Genomic DNA, 24,116 nt, shown 5'->3' on the forward strand with positions numbered 1-24,116 from the left:
AGGATTTCCAAATTTATTTCTACCTGATATATTTGTAAAAAGAGTTACTTGCCATCATTTAAAAAAAATGAGATAGAGAATCCTCACTCTCCCAAATTTAGATTGCTAGCCTTTTCTTTAGAAGTTAGATTATGTGATTGTATTGGAACTACATGTGCCTGACAGAATCAACTGTAGCTGAGTGATGGCCACATCTTAGGCATATCTCTCTAGTTTTCTGCAGCCTCTGTCTTTTTCTGCTGTTTTATATCTGGTTTGCCGTATTAGTTTCCTCTTACCTACCTGGCTTCCATAGATACTTATGTATGCACCTTTGATCCAACACTTAGGAGAGAGGTTAATGTTGGAGCTGGAGATTTCGTGTTCAGTTCAGTTCAGTCACTCAGTTGTTTCCGATTCTTGGCGACCCCATGAATTACAGCACACCAGGCCTCCCTGTCCATCACCAACTCCTGGAATTCACTCAAACACATGTACATTGAGTCGGTGATGCCATCTAGCCACCTCATCCTCTGTCGTCCTCTTCTCCTCCTGCCCCCATTCCTCCCAGCATCAGGGTCTTTTCCAATGAGTCAACTGTGCCTGAGGTGGCCAGAGTATTGGAGTTTCAGCCTCAGCATCAGTCCTTCCAGTGAACACCCAGGACTGATCTCTTTAGGATGGACTGGTTTGATCTCCTTGCAGTCCAAGGGACTCTCAAGAGTCTTCTTCAGCACTAGAGTTCAAAAGCATCAATTCTTCAGCACTCAGCTTTCTTCATAGTCCAACTCTCACATCCATACATGATCACTGGAAAAACCATAGCCTTGACTAGACGGACCTTTGTTGGCAGAGTAATATATCTGCTTTTTAGTACCCTATCTAGGTTGGTCATAGCTTTTCTTCCAAGGAGCAAGTGTCTTTTAATTTCACTGCTGCAGTCACCATCTGCAGTGATTTTGGAGACCAAAAAAACAAAGTCTGACACTGTTTCCACTGTTTCCCCATCTATTTCCCGTGAAGTGATGGGACCAGATGCCATGGTCTTCGTTTTTTGAATGTCAAGTTTTAAGCCAACTTTTTCGCTCTCCTCTTTCACTTTCATCAAGAGGCTCTTTAGTTCTGCTTCACTTTCTGCCATAAGGATGGTGTCATTTGCATATCTGAGATTATTGGTATTTTTCCTGGCAGTCTTGATTCCAGCTTGTACTTCATCCAGCCCAGTGTTTCTCATGATGTACTGCGCATATGAGTTAAATATGCAGAGTGACAATATACAGCCTTGACGTACTCCTTTTCCTAACTGGAACCAGTCTGTTGTTCCATGTCCTGTTCTAACTGTTGCTTCCTGACCTGCATACAGATTTCCCAGGAGGCAGATCAGGTCTGGTATTCCCATCTCCTGAAGAATTTTCTGCATTTGTTGTAATCCACACAGTCAAAGGCTTTGGCATAGTCAGTAAAGCAGAAGTTGATGTTTTTCTGGAACTCTCTCACTTTTTCGATGATCCAGTGGATGTTGGCAATTTGATCTCTGGTTCCTCTGCCTTTTCTAAATCTAGCTTAACCTCAGGAAGTTCATGGTTCACATACTGTTGAAGCCTGACTTGGAGAATTTTGAGCTTTACTTGCTAGCTTGTGAGATGAGTGCAATTGTGTGGTAATTTGAGCATTCTTTGGCATTGCCTTTCTTTAGGATTGGAATGAAAACTGACCTTTTCTAGTCCTGTGGCCACTGCTGAGTTTTCCAAATTTGCTGATATATTGAGTGAGGCACTTTCACAGTATTATCTTTTAGGATTTGAAATAGCTCAGCTGGAATTCCATCACCTCCACTAGCTTTGTTCGTAGTGATGCTTCCTAAGGCCCACTTGACTTCGCATTCCAGGATGTCTGGCTCTAGGTGAGTGATCACACCGTTATGGTTATCTGCGTTGTGAAGATCTTTTGTACAGTTCTTCTGGGTATTCTTGCCACCTCTTCTTATATCTTCTGCTTCTGTTAGTCCATACTGTTTCTGTCCTTTATTGTGCCCATCTTTGCATAAAATGTTCCCTTGGTGTCTCTAATTTTCTTGAAGAGATCTCTAGTCTTTCCCATTCTATTGTTTCCTCTGTTTCTTGGCATTGATCGCTGAGAAAGGCTTTTTTATCTCTCCTTGCTATTCTTTGGAACTCTGCATTCAGATGGGTATATCTTTCCTTTTCTCCTTTTCCATTTGCTTCTCTTCTTTTCATAGGTGTTTGTAAGGCCTCCTCAGACAACCATTTTGCCTTTTTGCATTTCTTTTCCATGGGGATGGTCTTGATCCCTGTCTTCTGTACAATGTCATGAACCTCCATTCGTAGTTCATCAGGCACTCTGTCTATCAGATCTAGTCCATTAAATCTATTTCTCACTTCCCTTGTATAATCGTAAGGGATTTGATTTAGGTCATAATGGGATGGTCTAGTGGTTTTTCCTATTTCTTCAATTTAAGTCTGAATTTGGCAATAAGGAGTTCATGATCTGAGCCACAGTCAGCTCCTGGTCTTGTTTTTGCTGACTGTTTAGAGCTTTTCCATCTTTGGCTGCAGAGAATATAATCAATCTGGTTTCAGGTTTGACCATCTGGTAATGTCCATGTGTAGAGTCTTCTTTTGTGTTGCTGGAAGAGGGTGTTTGCTATGACCAGTGCGTTCTCTTGGCAAAACTCCGTTAGCCTTTGCCCTGCTTCATTCTGTACTCCAAAGCCAAATTTTCCTGTTTCTTCAGGTATTTCTTGACTTCCTACTTTGGCGCTCCAGTCCCCTATAATGAAAAGGATATCTTTTTTGGTTGTTAGTTCTAGAAGGTCTTGTAGGTCTTCATTGAACCGTTCAGCTTCAGCTTCTTCAGCGTTACTGGTCGGAGCATAGACTTGGATTACCGTGATATTGAATGGTTTGCCTTGGAAACGAACAGAGATCATTCTGTTGTTTTTGAGATTGCATCCAAGTACTGTATTTCGGACTCTTTTGTTGACTATGATGGCTACTCCATTTCTTCTGAGGGATTCTTGCCCACAGTAGTAGCTATAATGGTCATCTGAGTTAAATTCATCCATTCCAGTCCATTTTAGTTCGCTGATTCCTAAAATGTGGACATTCACTCTTGCCATCTCCTGTTTGACCACTTCCAATTTACCTTGATTCATGGTCCTAACATTCCAGGTTCCTATGCAGTATTGTCCTTTACAATTGTTCCTCTTTACAATTACAATTTGTTATTGTAATCATACATAATAACTGGCCTCGGAGAACCCTGCCCCCTTTGCCCAAAGAGATTAACATCCTCTCTCTAAGGACCTGCCTCAGGGAACTTTGTTCCTCTGTTTAAAGAGATTAACACATCATCTCCCTGAATTTGTCCATTCCAGGCCATATTTGCAATGATCTTTACTTCCTCAACTCCTCCCTCCCTGTAAAAGGACCTGGAGTCCAGACCCCATCAAGATGGTTATTTTGAGACATTAGTCTGCCATCTTCTCAGCTGGCTTTCTGAATAAGGCTGTGTTCCTTGTCTGAACAGCTGCTCTCTCAGTTAATTGGCCTGTTGTGCAGCAAGCAGACAAAGCTCATGAAACAGGAATCTGAGTTCTTGTTCAAGGAGCTGAAGAATGAACTTCCCAGTAGGAAGCAAATAGAATTTATTTTAGAGGCAAGAAAAGTACAAAGCTCTCAGCATAGACATTGAGAAGGGGTAGAGAGTCCCCCAAGAGGAAGGACTTACGGCAGTTATAGCCTTACTAGTATTGATCTGTACATTTTTGGTTGACTCCTGTTCTTCAAATGTGTAAGGACATTAATGTTTAACCACTTAGTTTAAAGGTCACAGTGTTCAACTTAACATCCTTATGGCTTCTCTTAATCCAACTTCCTCAGATTAGGTTGCACCCTTTTTCATGTCCCCTGCCCATTTTACAATGGACCAGGTATACGGGCTAAAGATTAATGATCACCTGTTGTTTTTCTTTTAGATAAGAGTGCCAGGAGTTAATGGTTGTCCTGTCCTCGATCTGGGTGTTTTATTATCTACCAGACGAAGGATGCTTTCATTTGAAAGTCAGGAACAAAGGGTATAGCTTAGTTTATAAAGCAAGATGTTTATTGAAACCAAGACCAAGGTCTCAGAGTCCTACACTGACTACCTAGCGATTTCTGCCTCACTTGGGCTCGTAACAGTGTATTATGATGCGTGTGTGTTATGATGCATGTATGTTATGATATATGTGTATTATGATGCGTGTGTGTTATGCTTAGTCACTCAGCTGTGTCTGCCTCTGCCACCTTATGGACTGTATCCCTCCAGGCTCCTCTGTCCATGGGGATTCTCCAGGCAAGAATACTGGAGTGGGTAGCTGTTCCCTTCTCCAGGGGATCTTCCCAACCCAGGGGTTGAACTGAGGTCTCCCACATTGCAGGCACAGTGTTTACCAGCTGAGCCACCAGGGAAGCCCAAGAATACTAGAGTGGGTAGCCTATCCCTTCTCCAGCAGATATCTTCCCAACCAGGGATTGAACCAGGATCTCCTGCACTGCAGGCGGATTCTTTACCAGCTGAGTTACCAGGCTAGCCCAGGATAGGTCTGCTGCTGCTGCTAAGTCGCTTCAGTTGTGTCCGACTCTGTGCAACCCCATAGACGGCAGCCCACCAGGCTCCCCCGTCCCTGGGATTCTCCAGGCAAGCACACTGGAGTGGTTTGCCATTTCCTTCTCCAATGCATGAAAGAGAAAAGTGAAGGGGAAGTCACTCAGTCGTGTCTGACTCTTACCGACTCCATGAACTGCAGCCTACCAGGCTCCTCCATCCATGGGATTTTCCAGGCAAGAGTACTGGAGTGGGGCGCCATTGCTTTCTCCGCAGGATAGGTCTAGTTTGCTTTTATTCTCAGTGAGTATGAAGGGGGAGTGGAAACTTGCCCATTCTTTTTGAGATGGGCAAGCTGAAAGTGGAACATATTTGCTTCTGTTCATATCTCATTAACCATCACTTGGCCTCATCAAGTTAGAAGGAAGAGTTGTAAATGTGTCTCTGGCTAAGATTTCTATTATTAAAGAAAGTAAGAGTGAATATTGAGTGACAAACAAACTTTGCCACATAGTTCACTCTCATAGAGGGAAACCATTGTAAACTTAAAAGGGAGGATATTGGCAACTTTGAATAGAAAGTTGTCATAGAGTATGGTGAAGTCTAGATTTCAAGGAATTGAGTGAAGGGATGAAGAGATTGCAGAATGAGTGAATGAATATGGCCTCTTTTGAGAAGTGTGATATCCAACAAAATAAGAGATGATTCTGGGATGGTACGGGAATTGAGGACAAGATTGTTTCTAGTTAGCAGAATCTGAGTCATCTCAGAGAAGGAATAACTTAGAAGGGGAGAAACTGAAAACTAGGCAGATAGCTAACTTTAGGAGATATGACAACACTTCTTACCCACAAGTGCAGGATAAAGAGGAGAGGTATGGTTGAAATATAAACATTTTAAATGGAGAAGAAACACAAGAAAAAATTTATGATGTCCTCTTATTGAAGTCAATGGCCAGATAATCTACTGAGAAGGAATGTGAGGCAGGTATATAATTTAAGACAGGCACTGAAGGGAGTACGCCATTAGAAACACAAAAATAATCAGAGTAGAATTTGAGCCCCAGCTGGAGATAGAGAGCTTGGATTTACAGTAAAATCAGTAGTGTGTGTTTTGATATTTTGTAATGAAGCATGGCAGCCCATGTATAGAAGCTTGAAAAGCAGATAATGGAATTTACCAAGGTTAAGGATTAACAAAATAGGAATGAGAATTGTCAAATTGATGATAGTTTAGTAAAAGACAATCTAGGTAAAATTTAAAAAAAAATCTAGATAAGCACCAGGCTTATCTTATCTAGATTAATCCCAGGACGGCGGAGCCTGGTGGGCTGGAGTCCTGTGTGGGTTAAAACAGGTCAAGCAAGTGTAAGGAAAAAGTAGATGGAAAGATGTGTTTGTTTTGTATTTCTGTCTGATGAATTACTCCAGAATTTTAACAGCTAAAACAGCATTTCTATCTCATACAGTTTTTCTTTTTTTTTTGGATTAGGAATTTGAGAATGGCTTAGCTAGGTGGTTCTGGCTCTCTACCTCTCATGAGAATGTAGTCAAGATATTTTTTGAAACTACTGTCATTAAAGGTATGACTAGGGCTTCTAAGACAGCTCACTTACAAGATTGGTGAGTTCACAGGAGTCCACGGCATCTCACCACAGGGCCTACTCCATAGAGCTGCTTGAGTTTCCTCAGCATATGGCAGCTGACTTCCTCAGGCCAAGCGATCGAAAATAGAGAAGGGTGGTAGACACAATATCTTTTACAACTTAGTCTCTAAAGTTCCACTGTGTCAGTTCTGCTATGTCAAGTTGGTTACACGTGTCAGCTGTATTCTGTATAAGACGGAGCCTGCAAGAGCTTGAATTCCAGGAGGGGACTCCCATCATGATAGCTGACCAGCACATGGGAGAACTGGAAAGGGCATTGGCATCCAGTAAGAACTTACTCTAAACCAGGCATATAATTTAACTTTTGCAATAATTTTATGAAGAATGTATTAATTTTGCATTTTTGTTGTTCCCCAATCACTAAATCATGAATTATCACAGTGGAGGTGAAGTATCCTAGTTAATATATATATATATATATAAGCACAGTTAGAAGATCCAGGTAAAGTAGTCACAGGAAGTGTGCTGACAGCTCTGAAAAAAAAAAGTGGGGCTATTAAGAAAGTGTCAGCCTCAAAATTTGTAAAAATGCATGTCTGAGGCTTGGAAGGAAAATCCAGAGGTAATAGTGGAGAATTCTTTTAAAAGATGCTGCATTAGTGATGCTCTTAAAGGCCATAAGGGCACTATTGTGAGGAAAAACATAGCCTTCAACAACTTCAGGTCAGGAAGTCATTCAGAAGAGTTGGACTCTGAAACATTTTATGAGTAACCAATTAATTACATTTAGATTTTCCCCTTTATGTGTAACAGTTAATAAAATCGATGTCTAAAAAGTCTGATAGCTCTTTCAATCAGTATAACATTAAAGTTCTACATCATATAGCATTGTGATATCATTATTTTGCCGCTCTTTTTATTTCTTAGCAATCCATGAAATAAAGATTCATCTTACAGTCAAATGGAGTCTTACGTTTATTAAATTAGTATATTTTACTAGGCATGATATCTTTATTAATGTTTAGTGGATTTCAAGCAAAGGTCATTGTATCCCTGGAGCTGCCACAGCAATTTCTAAATGCTTTGAACATAGATTTTTTTGTCTATAAAAAGGCAGCATGGGTTAAATTCTACGTCCTGTTCTTTGGCTGCTTTAGATCAGATCAGTTCCATCAGTTACCTCATTCTAATCAGAAGGTCTGTCAGACAAATATACCTCTTTGTTAGACGTATAACTTGTCCATGGAGAACAATGAAATAATAATTTAAAAAAGACACTGAGATAATATTTCCTAAGAAGAGGGCATGTCCAATATATAGTATTTTGCAATTTCTTATTTTATACCAAGTTCTTTCCATTTGGGTCTTAATTCACTAAGTCTTCAAACAGCTACCCATCAACTAGGAATATTGAGCTTTATAACTAATAATTACAAGATCTGACTCAAAGTTCGTTTATTTAAAAAAGCCAGGGAATTCCCTGGCAGTCCAGTGGTTAGGACTGTGCTTTCACTGCCAAGGGCCCAGGTTCAGTCCCTGGTCGGAGAATTAAGATCTCACAAGACATGTGACCCAGTCAAAAAAACAATGAAATTTAATGAAAAAAAATTTTTTTTAAGCCAGATTGCAGTTATCAGCTTCCAAGTACCATGTCCTTATCTGCACAATCCATGCACTGTCAGATGTTTTAAAAACTCAAAAAAAGTTAAATCCATTTTCAGGCTATATCCCAGGAGATCCAAATATGGTAAACAAAAAGACATCCATCCTGTTCACAAGAGTGAGAGGAGGAGAATTGGGTACTGCAGTAATGTTTTTAGATGTGTACATAAGAAGCTCTTTATAAAATATGTTTTTTAAATTACTTGACATTAGCATGTATAAGCTAAACAGGGTTTGGCTCATAGTATTTTCTTCCTTCAGAACTGGCTTTCCAAGAGCATGATAAAGTGAAGTATAAACATTACGGGAGATGTGAACTTATTTCTAAACATTTCACTGATTTTTAAAAAAATAACAGATCATTGTTACTTTAGAGAGGCTAACACATCCCCCATCATTACATAATGAAAAGTAGGTTTTAAATGTTTTTATGTATTTGATAGAGTCCAAATGCTTCAGTAATGGTCTGACTTAGATCTTGTTTAAATGTGAACTTTTTTGTTAGGTTATATAACCTCTGTAAGTGCTTTCCAGAATGATACAGTGATATAATATAGTAGATATAACTCAACCTTGCATTTTTTTTAAAAAGATAGTTTAATGGACAGTTTTGCTTTATAGGTTCCTTTTTTTTTTTTTTTCATTTTTAAAGATGTATCTGAGGTTTTTAATTTTGTTTGAGTAGTACTGCTGATGGAAACATGTTCTGGAGCTCAGATAATGAATAGTGGGTTTTTCTGAAGGTAGGCCCTGACCTAGGGACATTGTACTTTCTCTCTCCTTGAGAAGCGAGAAGAAAGAATTGGGATCTTAGAGGAATAGGCAGCACAGAGTACTGTGAAAATCTGGAACCTCGCAGATTTGGAGAATGACAGCTGACTCCTGAGTCACTGATGTTTAAGCCTGACAGACCACTCACTTAGTTTGTGTTGCTTTAAATCCTTTCAAGTAACACACAGTAGCCTTTTAAATAATATATAATATCTATAGTTTGTGCCTTTTTAGTATCACTGATTCTAAAATTATAGAAAATAGCCAAATATAAGGTTAAGTGGGCCTTAGGAAGTATCACTACGAACAGAGCTAGTGGAGGTGATGGAATTCCAGTGGAGCTACTTCAAATCCTAAAAGATGATGCTGTGAAAGTGCTGCACTCAGTATGTCAGCAAATTTAGAAAACTCAGCAGTGGCCACAGGACTGGAAAAGGTCAGTTTTCATTCCAGTCCCAAAGAAAGGCAATGCCAAAGAATGTTCAAACTAAGCACAATTGCACTCATCTCACACTCTAGCAAAGTAATGCTCAAAATTCTCCATGCCAGGCTTCAACAATATGTGAACCGTGAACTTCCAGATGTTCAAGCTGGTTTTAGAAAAGGCAGAGGAACCAGAGATCAAATTGCCAACATCCACTGGATCGTTGAAAAAGCAATAGAGTTCCCGAAAAACATCTATTTCTGCTTTATTGACTATGCCAAAGCCTTTGACTGTGTAGATCACAATAAACTGTGGAAAAATCTGAAAGAGATGGGAATTCCAGACCACCTTACCTGCCTCCTGAGAAAGTTGTATGCAGGTCAGGAAGCAACAGTTAGAACTGGACATGGAACAACAGACTGGTTCCAATTAGGAAAAGGAGTACATCAAGCTGTATATTGTCACCCTGCTTATTTAACTTATATGCAGAGTACATCCTGTGAAATGCTGGACCGGATGACACACAAGCTGGGATCAAGATTGCCGGGAGAAATATCAATAACCTCAGAAATGCAGATGACACCACCCTTATGGCAGAAAGTGAAGAAGAACTAAAGAGCCTCTTGATGAAAGTGAAAGAGGAGAGTGAAAAAGTTGGCTTAAAGCTCAACATTCAGAAAACTAAAATCATGGCATCCGGTCCCATCACTTCATGGAAATAGATGGGGAAACAGTGGCAGACCTTATTTTTTTGGGCTCCAAAATCACTACAATGGTGACTGCAGCCGTGATATTAAAAGACACTTACTCCTTGGAAGGAAAGTTATGACCAACGTAGAATGCATATTAAAAAACAGAGACATTACTTTGCCTACAAAGGTCTGTCTAGTCAAGGATATGGTTTTTCCAGTAGTCGTGTATGGATGTGAGAGTTGGACTATAAAGAAAGCTGAGCGCTGAAGAATTGATGCTTTTGAATTGTGGTGTTGAAGAAGATACTTGAGAGTCCCTTGGACAGCAAGGACATCCAGCCAGTCCATCCTAAAGGAAATCAGTCCTGAATATTCATTGGAAGGATTGATGTTGAAGCTGAAACTCCAGTACTTTGGCCACCTGATGTAAAGAACACATTTGAAAAGACCCTGATGCTGGGAAAGATTGAAGGCAGGAGAAGAAGGGGATTACAGAGGATGAGATGGTTGGATGGCATCACTGGCTCAATGGCCATGGGTTTCAGTAGGTCCTGGGAGTTGGTCATGGACAGGGAGGCCTGGCATGCTGCAGTCCATGGTGTCGCAAAGAGTCGGACATGACTGAGTGACTGAACTGAACTGAAGGGTTAAATTGATTACCTTAAATTTGCTTATGTTCCCTTTTTTGATATGAAAGTCAGTGTAAGTATTTATAAATGGAGTAGGAGAAGGCAATGGCACCCCACTCCAGTACTCTTGCCTGGAAAAGCCCATGGACAGAGGAGCCTGGTAGGCTGCATTCCATGGGGTCGCTAAGCGTTGAACACGACTGAGCGACTTCACTTTCACTTTTCACTTTCATCCATTGGAGAAGGAAATGGCAACCCACTCCTGTGTTCTTGCCTGGAGAATCCCAGGGACTGGGGAGCCTGGTGCGCTGCTGTCTATCGGACACGACTGAAGCGACTTAACAGCAACAGCAGCATTCTCCATAGAAGAAATGTGAAGGAACTAGCTAAAACAGTTGAGTAGACATTTGCCCCTCTCCTGTGCTATTTATTCCAATGAGGGGCTAAAAATGGTTTAGGGTATAAGCAAATTACTTCATTTTGATTCTAGATGCTTAGCTCCTAATAGCTTTTAAATTTATACAGTTTTTGTTTAGCTGTCAAAACATTTAATTATATCATGCCCAAAGGTGTAAAGCTGTCAAATAAATCTGAGTTTAGGCATAAACATTCACTAAGTTACATGTGCTACTACACGGGAGTTGTTCTTGGACAGCTTGTGAACGTGTCTAAGGGGGAGGGGCATGTCGAGGAACATTAACTCAGCAGGTACAGAACAACACCGGCCCAATGAATTGATGATTACTTGTAAAACAGCAGGTAGTAATGCCCCAGTCTTTGTAATTCCCCTCTTTGTAAAATAAAGCAGACGAGAGAGTGTGGATTCTTGGGCTCAATTTGCCCTTTCAGAAAGCTGTATGTTTGTAAAAAATACATGTTCTTTCTTTTCTTGCCTTAACATTCGTTTTTTTTTTTTTCTCTTCAAAAGCAAATGTATATATCATTTGTGCTTTCTTTCCTTCTCCCTTACTCCAGGATCTCTTGCTATAGGAAGAATGATCCCAGTGCACTTTATGAAGGAAGTATTGACACTGATCACCAGTTATTATGCATTTCAAGTTTTCTGTGTAAAACATATTTCCAGAGTTACTGAGTATGAGTAAGAAATAAAGATTGTATATACTTAAAATACACATGGTGATGTAAAGTATTTTTAAAGAAGGAAAGTTTAAAGTGCTTTAAAGTCATTCTTCTCTGATTATTTCATAAATAATCATTTTTTGGTATTTGATGACATTATTTGGAGGCAGACCGTTAGCATAAATAGTCATGCAGACTTGACTAACACAAAATTCACTAAGAGGTAGGGGAGTAAAGTAAATTAGTTCTACTTTGAAGCTTTTATTTTCTTCCCCTTTCAAAATGAATGGGAAGGCCCTTGAATGAAAGCTGCTTTTCATTAGTGCTACCAAATACCTACTTGAAAGAGTTGAGTTCTCACTGAACACCCACAGAAGAGAAAGGGAAAGCTTCCTTTCTCTACTGGAGGACCATCAGCTAAATAGCTCTTGGCTTCTCTTTTCCAATCAGGTGGTTTCACATCAGAGTTAATTACTCCAGTCATTTATTCTAATCACCCTCCTCTTATGGCTAGCTGCATTCTGTCATGGGGTGGCATCGTTTGAAGCCAGTTAAGTTTGAAAACCACTGCAGGGTACTTGAGGCTCATTAGTGAGGCCTATCCATGCCTGGCTTTGGATTTGCTCCCTGATTAACTCTGGATCTCTCTGCCTAGCGCCCTCCTCCCGCCAGCCACCAGCCCCCACTCGTCAATGCAATTGCTCCAGAGAGGAATGTTTCAATTAACTCTTGCCTTGCTGTTTGTCTTTTCGCCTGCATATTTAAGGAAAATCTCAATGCTTATATCACTAATACATATTTCACAGATTCTGACCTTATAACTGTATCCTTTGAGTTTAACTGCAATGGTAGACATTCTATAAAGAAGAGTTTTATTTTTGAAAACAAAGGAGGAGAATGGTGGTCTCACAGAATGAATACATCTATGTCCTTGATCCAATTCTCCTAACCTAATAAAGGTAATGATTCCAACTCTGGTATTACAGTATTCTGGTGTGTTTTACCAGCTTGTAGCAGTTACCTGTAAAGCTTAAAAGATGTCTGAAAACAGTTTTATGTTTGACCTTATTGTTTATTGTTTATTATTATTTTTATTTATTGTTTATTATTATAGTAGTTTAATTTAAAAGTGATTGCCAAGGTGGCACATTTAAGAGATACTAAAATCACAAAGACAAATAATGTTTGTGCTGTACTTTTAAAAAAAATTTAAAGAAAAATGTGTATCCAAGGCCCTGAGTAGTTAGTTTGAGACAGTGTTATTACATGAAAGTATTTAAAACATTTTCTTTTTCTTTTTTGTTTAGTTCTACCAGTTTATTGCTACCAACCCACCACCCTCCACCCTCATGCACACATGCTCAGTCATGTAACCCCATGGACTGCAGCCCGCCAGGCTCCTCTGTCCATGGACTTTTCCAGGCAAGAATACTGGAGTGGGTTGCCATTTCCTTCTCCAAAAACATTTTCTAAAAATTAACAAAAACATATATTGAATTTGGTAGCTAAAGTGTTTATTTAAATAGGAAATGAGAGAAATTTTCTCCTTTCTCTTTGCACGGTAGTTTGATTTAAAAGAAATCAAATAGCTTTATGTGTCAAAGCAAAATCTGATACACTTTAAAATATGTGAATCGCATTTTGTTTCCTGTTTCTGATGTCCATGGTTGTTCAGAAATTCGCAGAATGAATTCTTACTGTTAATTCTCAAACCAAAATAATTCAACTGCTTCTTTATTAAGAGTCTTTGGACTCAGCAGTTAGCAAACATGTTGGTATTTTGTCTTGTTTAACGGTTGAGTTTTTTAATTTGATTTTTAAAATCTCCTAATATACAGTTAAATTAGTGAAAAGAGACCTAGAATATAATTTATTTAGCTCTATAAATGGGGTACAATCTCTGCCTTCCAGGAATTCAGCTACTAGTGAGGAAGGTAGAAAAATAAACTGGAAACTTTTAGTTTTGAAAAGCAAGTGTAAAAATGAAAACCAGTTGAGAGAACAGTAAAATCCGTAAATGAAGCCTTTGGGTTGACATGGCACATCAGATTTGGTGTATACTCAGCAGTACTTAATACTAGTGTTACCAAGACGGTCCTAGATACAGGGCGGCAGAAGAGGCACAGATGTAAAGAGCAGACCTTTGGCCTCTGAGAGGGCAAGGGTGGGCGGTGTGAGAGAGCGGCAGTGCCGCCTGTGCGACCACACGGGGAAGAGGCGGCCAGCGCAAGTCCAGCGCTTCGCAGGGGCACCCAACGCCGGCGCCCTGGGGCAGCCCGGAGGGCGGGGCGGCGAGGCAGGCGAAAGGGCGTGGCTCAGGATGAGGGGACACACCACGCGCACCCGAGGCTGATTCATGTTGATGTGCGCAAGAGACATCACAATATTGTAAACTAATTATCCTCCAACTAAATTAATTTAAAAAGTACTAGTGTTACCCAGTGGTATTGGGTGAAACCCATTAAAAATAATTCTTAGTATAAAAGGTTTCGTATTTTTAGAATAGTGCAACTTTGGCATATACCATTCTGTTTCAGAATTTTTCAAAAGGATGTGTACTAACATGGCTTCAGGAGTCAGATCTCGGTTCAGGTTGCAACTCTGACATTTACTAGCTGTGTGACATTAGTCTATTTACTTAGCGTTCTTAACCTCGTTGGTAAAACAGTTTTTAAAATGTAGTGCTTATCTCATAGGGTTACTATGAAGATTAAAGAAAATAATCCATGTAAAACATTTAACATAAAACTGGGCACATTGTAAGCAATCGCTAAATGTTAAGTGCCAGTGTAATTATAATGTTTTTTAGTTGGTAGTGAATTTCTTACAAGTTGACCTACAGATGCCTTTTCCTTGCATAATATGTTGGCTTTCTAGAGGCCTTGTCAAGTTTATGAATGACTTCATTTGCATCCATCTTCCTGACATTGTTCAAGAAAAAAGAAAACATGAAAGATGATATTGTAATATACACTTCACTTTTCCTTTTTTCCATGTAATCACCCTATAGACAAATCATTTGTAACGGCTAGTAATCACAGAAATTCTTCACATTTTCTAAAACTCTACCAAATTAGCACAGTATCAACTGGATAAAGTTTCTATTGTTAATCTCATGCTTCTTATACAGTGCTTTAAGATCATAGTCCCTCAGCATAGATGCTGAATTGTGCTAAATCACAAGAATTTCTTAAATGCCATTCATTCATTCAGCAGACATTTATTAGGGGCCTACTGGGTAATTAGGTCTGTGATCACAAAATTGGAAGAATATGACACCTGCCCTTTGGGGCTGACATTATGAAGATCAAACAGACGTGGCAGTAACTAATTAGAGAAATAGATTAAGTGATGTGTTTATTTATTCATTCAACAAATATTTAGTGAGTGCCTACAACTTATTAGTCTTTGGAATATAGCAGTGAGAAAGACAGCGTATTGCCTGCCCTTTTACACCATATTGTTCAGTGAGGGAGATGGATAGTAAATAAGAAACTAAAAAAATGAACATTAACTTGTCATAATATATCATATAAGAAATAATATAATACTTGTGGCATATACCATAAAGAAGCACAGGCTATGATTAAAGCATTTAATATTTTATTGTGTGTATACATTTTTAGTATTAATTTTATTGAGATATTACTGATATATAACATTACTTTCCAGTGTTCAACAAAATGATTCAATATTTGTGTATTATGAAATGATCACCCCAAATCTAGTTAACAGCTGTCACCATACATAGTTATAATTTTTTTTTTTTAACTCTGCAGCCCAAGGGAAATGCCTTATTTTGCTACCTTGGAAAGGTTGGACAGTGCCTAACCCAAGGAAATTACGTTTGATTTTAGTCTTTAAGAATGAGTAGTAGTTCACCAAGGAGGGAGCGGGATGACAGAAAGGGGTTACAGGGATACAGAGCAGCGTGAACAGAGATCGTGATGTTATTACAGTAGAGCACGTGCACTCAGCTTAACTCAGAGGTAGAGCTCAGTATGTGTGCAAGAGACTGTGAGTGATACCCACAGAGAGATAAGACGGAAGGCAGAGTATATGAGCAATCTGTAATGTCTTGTAAGTCAGATGGACCTTTATCTTTGGGATAGTGGTGCCCACAAGGCCATTGCCAAACCAGGAGCAGCAGTCTTACCTGAGAACTTGTTAAAAAGGCATATCTTGGGCTCAGCTCCAGAGCTATAGAAACAGAAACTGTGTGGGCAGGAGCCCAGCAATCTGTGTTTTTTCAAGTCCTCTAGGTGATCTTAGTGGTTATTCAAGTTGGAGATCCACGGCTTTAGAGAAAGGAGAACCACTAGAAAACTGTAAGGAGAGTAGTGACTTGGTCAGGTTTTAGATTGGAATTGAATGAGGAGAGGGGGATTTTAGAGAGAAAGAGAACAGTTTGGATAGTGTTAGAATAACTGAGCAAAGAAATAATAAAGCATGGAACCGAAGATAGTCACATTAGAAGAAAAAAACAAATTTGAAGATACATGGAAGGCTTATCTGAGTAGATAATGTTTTGGAGGGAGAAGAAAAAGCTGTTCAGATGACTGCCCCATTTCTGAATTAGTTAATTAGAGGATAGTTTACATCCATCATCAGAAAAGCACGCAAGACAGCAAGTTTAAGAGAAGCAATTCTTCATTTTATATATATAATATATATGTTATATATATATAATATGTAATATATATTATATAACATTATAATATATAATGTATAATATATGGTGTCATATATATACATATATATATGTGTGTGTATATATATATATAATGTTTGCATTACCTGAGGCAGACTTTTTGGACTTGAGGCCCTGGAGATGGTCATGATAGTCAGTTGAGGTAGCTGAAGTCTGGCTCATCTGGTCTGAGTTATATCAAAAACAAGGGCCTGGGCCTGAATCATGAGGATAACGAACACTGACAATGTCGACAGATGAGAAAGGCCTTCCATTAAAAAGTGAGAAGGAGAATCAGAAATGTAGAAAGAAAATCTGGAGGGATGTTATCAAGGAAGCTTAGAGAAGATAGAAACCTAAGTACCACAGTGCTGAGAGGTGAAGTGATGAGAGGTGAGTGATGGAGGTGGTAATTTTAGCAAAAACATTTTTGGTGGTGTACCTATAATAGACAGATGAGAGATTAGTGAAAAAGTGAAAGTGAGGTAAGTAAGCAAAAGTAACGCATTTACTTGCTTCTTTCAAGCCATTTACATTGTTGATCTCACATTGCCTGCGTATTCATGGCTACCTAAAAATAATGAAACAAGACTGATCCCGCTTACTAGTAATTATTCCATCAATGATTCAGAAAGAGTCAGACCTAGAGTTTATTGTGATTCAGAGACTCATAGACTGTTACTGTAGATGTTACGGGGTTTCTAAGAGTGGGCAAACAGAGGCCAGTGCCATCTGCTACTGAAGTGAGATATTTATGAGGTTCATGAACGCATCCACATTGTCTACTCACTTCATATAACTGATCTGCAGCAAACATTGTGTTTCCTATGCTAAACTGTAGTTTCTGGCTATAAGTTAGTTCTTAAAGTACATTGGTGACACAGCTGAGTAGATGATATGTTAGAATTCTAACTACGAACTTTCAAGGATGGAGAGTTTGCAGATAACATCGTAATTGGTAATGGTAGCCTTTTACTTTTATTGTTAGAGTATTCATAGTGCCATGTTTTGAATGCTGCCACATTTCTCCAACCGTTTATAAATGGCTGAATAATATACATTGCAGAATATTACATCTGTTTCACAAGTGAAGATATTATATCTCTGCTGTCATGTCCTAAAATATAGCCATTCTTTGTGGCACTGAGAATTGTAATGACCACTTCAAAACTGTCTCAAAGGTCATTTTATCGTCCGCTGCAGGTGCTTTTTGCTTTGTAAGGTTTATCTTTTTTTAAGTAGGAGAAGCTGTATTTTTTAAGTATTAAATATTGTTAATTCCTGAATTCACCCTTATATAAAAAGGCTGTAAAAATCTGTATGCAGAGTCAGTACTTGGAACTGAATAAAGCTTTGCTGCCCAGTGTGGTATCCACTAGTCACGTGTGGCTATTGATCACTTGAAATGTGGCTAGTCTAAATTGAGAAGTGCTGTGTGTGTAAGATGTATTCCAGATTTCTAAGATTTAATGCAAAATAACTGTATATGGATTACATGTTTAAATGATATTTTTGATTAAATATATAAAATTGAAAATTCATTTTTCCTGTTTTTTAAAATGCAGCTACTAAAACATTTTACACTATGTATCTGGCTTGCATTATATTCCTGCTGGACATCATGGGTATAAAATCTGAAGGTTATTTTGTTGCCTAGAATTTTTTTGGCTCAGACAACTCAGTATTGAACATGGACATATTTTAATACTGAAATACTAGGAAAATTTCTATTATAGTTAACAGATTTACATCCAAAATAGGCTTAGTGTTAAATTCAAACCTGTAAAAGAAAGTTCAAAATATTAATACTAAGTTCAAAACTGAATTAATCTTTTACCATGTAAACTGTTACTTTTCCAATATGATCAAGGTCACATTCAAATATGAGGGTCACCCTTCACCTCTCACATTGGTAATCAGTTGGTGGTATAAATAATAACTTACATCTTAGTTCACTTCAGTTCAGTCGCTCAGTTGTGTCCGACTCTTTGTGACCCCATGAACCGCAGCACGCCAGGCCTCCCTGTCCATCACTAACTACCGGAGTTCAGTCAAACTCAAGTCCATTGAGTGGGTGATGCCATCCAGCCATCTCATCCTCTGTCGTCCCCTTCTTCTCCTGCCCTCAATCTTTCCCAGCATCAGGGTCTTTTCAAATGAGTCAGCTCTTCGCATCAGGTGGCCAAAGTATTGGAGTTTCAGCTTCAACATCAGTCCTTCCAATGAACACCCAGGACTGATCTCCTTTAGGATGGACTGGTTGGATCTCCTTGCAGTCCAAGGGGCTCTCAAGAGTCTTCTCCAACACCACAGTCCAAAAGCATCACTTCTTTGGTGTTCAGCTTTCTTCACAGTCCAACTCTCACATCCATACATGACCACTGGAAAAACCATAGCCTTGACTAGACAGACCTCTATTGGCAAAGTAATGTCTCTGCTTTTTAATATGCTGTCTAGGTTGGTCATAACTTTCCTTCAAAAGAGTAAACATCTTCTAATTTCATGGCTGCAATCATCTGCAGGGATTTTCAAGCCCAGAAAAATTAAGTCAGCCACTCTTTCCCCATCTATTTGGCATGAAGTGACAGGACCAGAATCTATGATCTTAGTTTTCTGAATGTTGAGCTTTAAGCGAACTTTTTTACTCTCCTCTTTCACTTTCATCAAGAGGCTCTTTAGTTCTTCTTCACTTTCTGCCATAAGGGTGGTGTCATCTGCATATCTGAGGTTATTGATATTTCTCTCGGCAGTCTTGATTCCAGCTTGTGCTTCTTCCAGCCCAGTGTTTCTCATAATGTACTCTGCATAGAAGTTAAATAAGCAGGGTGACAATACACAGCCTTGATGTACTCCTTTTCCTATTTGGAACCAGTCTGTTGTTCCATGTCCTGTTCTAACCGTTGCTTCCTAACCTGCATACAGGCTTCTCAAGAGGCAGGTCAGTTGGTCTGGTATTCCCATCTCTTTCAGAATTTTCCATAGTTTATTGTGATTTACAAAGTCAAAGGCTTTGGCATAGTCAATAAAGCAGAAGTTGATGTTTTTCTGGAACTCTCTTGCTTTTTCGATGATCCAAAAAATCATTTGAGATCAAATGATCATTTGGCAATTTGATCTCTGGTTCCTCTGCCTTTTCTAAAACCAGCTTGAACATCTGGAAGTTCACGGTTCACGTATTGCTGAAGCCTGGCTTGGAGAATTTTGAGCATTACTTTACTAGCATGTGAGATGAGTGCAATTGTGCGGTGATTTGAGCATTCTTTGGCATTGTCTTTCTTTGGGATTGGAATGAAAACTGACCTTTTCCAGTCCTGTGGCCACTGCTGAGTTTTCTAAATTTGCCGACATACTGAGTGCAGCCCTTTCACAGCATCATCTTTTAGGATTTGAAATAGCTCCACTGGAATTCCATTACCTCCACTAGCTTTGAACTTACATCTTAAATCTTTGTGAAATCTGTCCCTCTTCTTCACTCCTGCTGCTATCTTCTTGATCGGGGTTCTCAGTATCTCTCATATAAGCTATTAACAATCATCTTGAAAACAGTGAAAGTCAGTTGCTTAGTCATGTTCAACTCTTTGCGACCCCATGAACTGTAGCCTGCCAGGCTCCTTTGTCCATCAAATTCTCCAGGCAAGAGTACTGCACTGGGTTGCCATTTCCTTCTCCAGGGGATCTTCCCAACCCAGGTATTGAACCTGGGTTTCCTGCATTGCAGGCAGATTTTTTACTGTTTGAGCCACCAGGGAAGCCCTGTAGTCATCTTAGAGATTACTTTTTACCTCCTTAGTCTCCAAAAGGATATTTCATCTCATTTTCCCTAGAACCTAGTATAGAACAGAACTGATAGTAAAACCTCTATAAGTAAATCTTAAAAAGGTTTATTGATTGAATGGATGACAGCGCTGCTGATAGTAATCAAAAGTTGCAGAATGAAAAGAGACTTTTACCCTACGTAATGTACATGTATACAATTGAACACACAAAGTAAGTACAGATGTAATTCTCTGGCTGAACTTGTCAGTGCTTTAAAAAAATATTCAACATTTGCATCCATATTCTTTAGTTCAAGTTTGTCTTTATTGGATATTCTTGGAAGTGGTGATATAATAAGTGTTTTATTTTGCCAAGAATTTTGATTTGCCAATATAAGTTTATGGCAGTCAGTCCAGGGAATCGTTGGTGCCATGAAGACAGCTCCTTGTTTTTATCTGAAGCCCCTGTGGGATTAAACTACATCTGGCAATAAGTAGGGATTCTGGTCTGGCCATCTTCAAAGGCAAGAGACTGCTAGTATTTATCAGATCTATGTGGATAAGCAAATGGGAAGGGATTAAATTTTTTTGGTTTTGTTTTCCTTTTAATAAACAACTATAAAATTAAAACCTCCAGCAGTTCCAACAACAAAGTAATACATTTTTCTATGATTGTTGAAGAGGAAATCTATTCTTTTATTTCCTATACTTAGGCAGATAACAAAGAATTTTGGATTTTTTCTTAAATATGGATTTTTATAACTAGTTTATCTTAGAGAACATTACAGCCATTTAGAATACCTCAAATTAATTTCCTAGGAATCCTTTACTAATTCTTTGTAAAGGGTTGAGCATTGAGTACAGTGGTTTAAAACATTTTAACATCGATATGTATTTGAATATCATGATTGGTATTTAGAAGCTTCTGTTGCCATTATCCATGTGGGAAAGTTTATCCAGAATTTCTTTCAGAGGAAACTCTTGAACTAGTCTTAAGGAAGACAGCTACCCCTTCCAAGTGAAGGTGGGCTTACCTCCCATAGAGACTTGTTGTGTCTTTCACGCAGGCATTTGTTTGCTCACATTTTAAAGAGATTATTAGTCCTATGATTCAGTTCAGCTGTTGTTGAAGTATGTGGCTCTGCATTTACTGACAAAATAAAATGGCTGCATTCCAGGTACTTGTCATAGAAAGTAATCTAGAATTTACCATCCAGTGCCTTACCTAAGAGAAATACTATTTATGCAGGATTGCCTGAAGACTATGTAGTTTCTCCATTTGTCCATACTTCAGATCTACCCCAGGATTAAGTCAGTCCCTCTGAGAGTCACATACCTGGATTCCATCATATTGCCACGGGAGGAATTTCTTATCTCAGGAATAGAAATAATGTGTTTTTCTAGGCCATCTGGTTTGTTTTTACATTATAGTCACTTTTGACTCTTCTAAGTGTTCTTGTTTCTTTCTTTATGTTGCCTGTTAGAAAGCTTAATGTCAAATACATGGCATACTTCTCACAAGTCTACAGAATTTCATGGCATAGTTTTTATGTACTTCTTACCCTTAGTTTCACATTATTTTATATTGATACCTATTCATTACTATAAGCGTTGTGAACTGCTTTCTGAACCAGGGCATGCAAAGTGCAAGCAAATGATAAATTAGATGGGTATATCTAGCCTCTAATTTTACTTGTTCTCTAGCATTCCTTATTAGATTTTTTTAAAAAGCTCCATCTGCCTAAGTGTGTTGCACTATAGCTAGTTTAACATATCTGTACATTGTGAATTCCTAGATTTTAGATTAAGAGTGACCTAAGGTTGAAATGTTAATTAAATGTTTTAATGTTCTGTAGCTCTAAAGAAAATAGTTGGATAAAATGTCAGCGTATAGGACTATTTTAAACATTAGAAAAAAATCATCTCTCTGAAAAGAAGGGTAATTGTACAAGTTTGCCTAATCCTTTTGATCTTGGCGCACAGCAATACAGACTTCAGTTGAGATTAAAACTATGAATTTCAAAGGAAACATGGCCTTCAGTGTATAAAATATATAACAGCTGGTTGACTACTCCATTTAAAACTACACAATAACAATCGTAGACAGAATGATTCTCCTGCCAAAAGATGCACAAGTGCTTGATGGTTATATCAAGATATGATACTAGCTCACTTTTCTTTAGTAATGGTATAAATGTAGCAGCGAGCATGTGCTGTTGGCCGCACAATCTCTCTTTTGTCCAGCAGTTCAAGGGCAGTTTAGAAGTACAGAACTCCTTTAGTGATTTCTCTATCTGCCTTTCAGTCCGCACTTCAGTATGTTGTTGACTAAATTTCATTCTTTTTAACTGTCAGATGTAATTTTTATTCTTAGCATCCCACAGTTTTTTCTAGATCCTTAATGCTCTTTTATTTTCCCCCTTGGCATTCATGAATTGTTGTTCTTCATGTCGGAGCTTCATGCATACTGTTTAAGCCCCAAAGTTAAACTTTTCTCTGTAGCTAACATAAAATCTGTTTTACATTTTTGTTATTTATTTACATTAAGGTAAATATCTGAATTCTGAACCATTTTGTAATATATTTGTAATCAATATGGGAGAATGTTAAGCTCATGTTAGATTATAGTTCATCAAATACTTTAGTATTTTCACTGCTGTGTTTCACCTGAACAAGTAATCCTTAAATAGGTTAATTAAATGCATTTTTTAAAAAAAAGGATTAATGTGAATTTGTCACATCTTGAAAAATCCCATTTGGAAAGCGTATTCACATTCTGAATTTCTATCTGTCCAGTATGAAAAAAAAATGTTGATTTTTCTCTTGACCTTTCTTTCCCACAAAATTTGATGTAACAGCAATTTTTCTTTTCTATTTTTTTCAGTTTATTTCAGAAAAGGAAATTTATAGGTAAATTAAAACTTTGCTGGAGTTCCTTGGATTTTTCATGAATCGAGAGCCAGCATTTAAGGAGTTAATGTATCTTATTAGAGGGACAGGAAATCTGGCAACTATTGCAGAAACTAGACCTAATGGTGCACACAAACAATTTGTCAGTCTTCTTAAATGTGAATAGCTTTCCGCAAAGTGGCTGCTCTTGCTTTGTTTGAACAGGCTAAACTTTTCCTTTTTGGACTTTAAATCTTAGAAGTGAAATGTGATCCACATATTCAATCAAAATCATTTAATTCAAAGCATATTTTGATTGGAACAAAGTTGACATGGAAAGAAACTCTAGAATAAAAAAGTTGAAAGGACTTTATATCATATATTTAGCAGGAAAATTTGAAACAGTTCTAATTAGGCTGAAAAAAACAGCTTTCTTCAATGTAAATTACAAAGGTCATATATCAATGTTAAGGAAACATTACCACTAGTGTTTGAAACCCAGCACATGCAAACATAACAGACCAGTTCATTTTAAATCTGTTTGTGTGTGTGCGTGTGCGTGTGTTATAAGAAGGCCTTATTACATGTATTTAAAATGAAAAATACTTCAAAATTCCCAGTTCATAATGTTGTATATTAACATTTTTGCCAATCTAAACATTAACTCCTTTGAAACTTAGTACTATCTACACTCAAATGAATTAAGACTCTTAATTACTTGTACAAAAAGTCACAAAACTAATTCTTATGTTTTAAACTATTAAAATATGATTAAATGCACCTTATAATTAAATGCATATCAAGTCAAGAGAGTTAGTGATTTTTATTTTATTTGAAACTTACAGCTATGGCATTTTGTATATTGGAACAGAATCAGGCCTTCTCAAAGCCTGGGGTTAGAAATAGTGAGGTAGGGGTACAGAGATGTGTACCTGGCCTGCAGAAACCTATTTCCTTCTGGTTATATAATTATTTCTATACTTAAATAAAATTTGACCTGCTTATTTGATTTTTATAAAAATTATTTATGCTATAGATACCAGTAGCTTTTATTTAGCTGCTTTTCTAAAATTGCATGATATGAGAAGATTTAGCAAAAGTGTAAGTAAATATTAACATTAATCTGGGAATTACAAGTATGAGAAACACAAATAATATACAATTAAGGTTTCCTGATCATGAGGTAAACAATTATCTGATAATTTCTTTTGTTCATTGAAATTGGTTTTCTTGATTTTACCTAAATTTTGCGTTAGAAAAAATTTGAATTTTTGAAAATAAAAGGCAATTGCTAGAATATTTCTAAAGCATGAGTAGACTACTAAACATAT

The 24,116-nt window shown here is 38.0% G+C and overlaps 1 protein-coding gene across 1 annotated transcript in view; it reads left to right on the forward strand.

Annotated features, from left to right (window-relative positions):
* LRBA (LPS responsive beige-like anchor protein) overlaps positions 1-24,116 on the forward strand; it is a 746,329-nt gene that overhangs the window by 634,723 nt on the left and 87,490 nt on the right. The gene's annotated exons all lie outside the window — the stretch shown is intronic.

Source organism: Capricornis sumatraensis, chromosome 17 (genome assembly GCF_032405125.1).
Source record: "Capricornis sumatraensis isolate serow.1 chromosome 17, serow.2, whole genome shotgun sequence".
Taxonomy (NCBI): domain Eukaryota; kingdom Metazoa; phylum Chordata; class Mammalia; order Artiodactyla; family Bovidae; genus Capricornis; species Capricornis sumatraensis.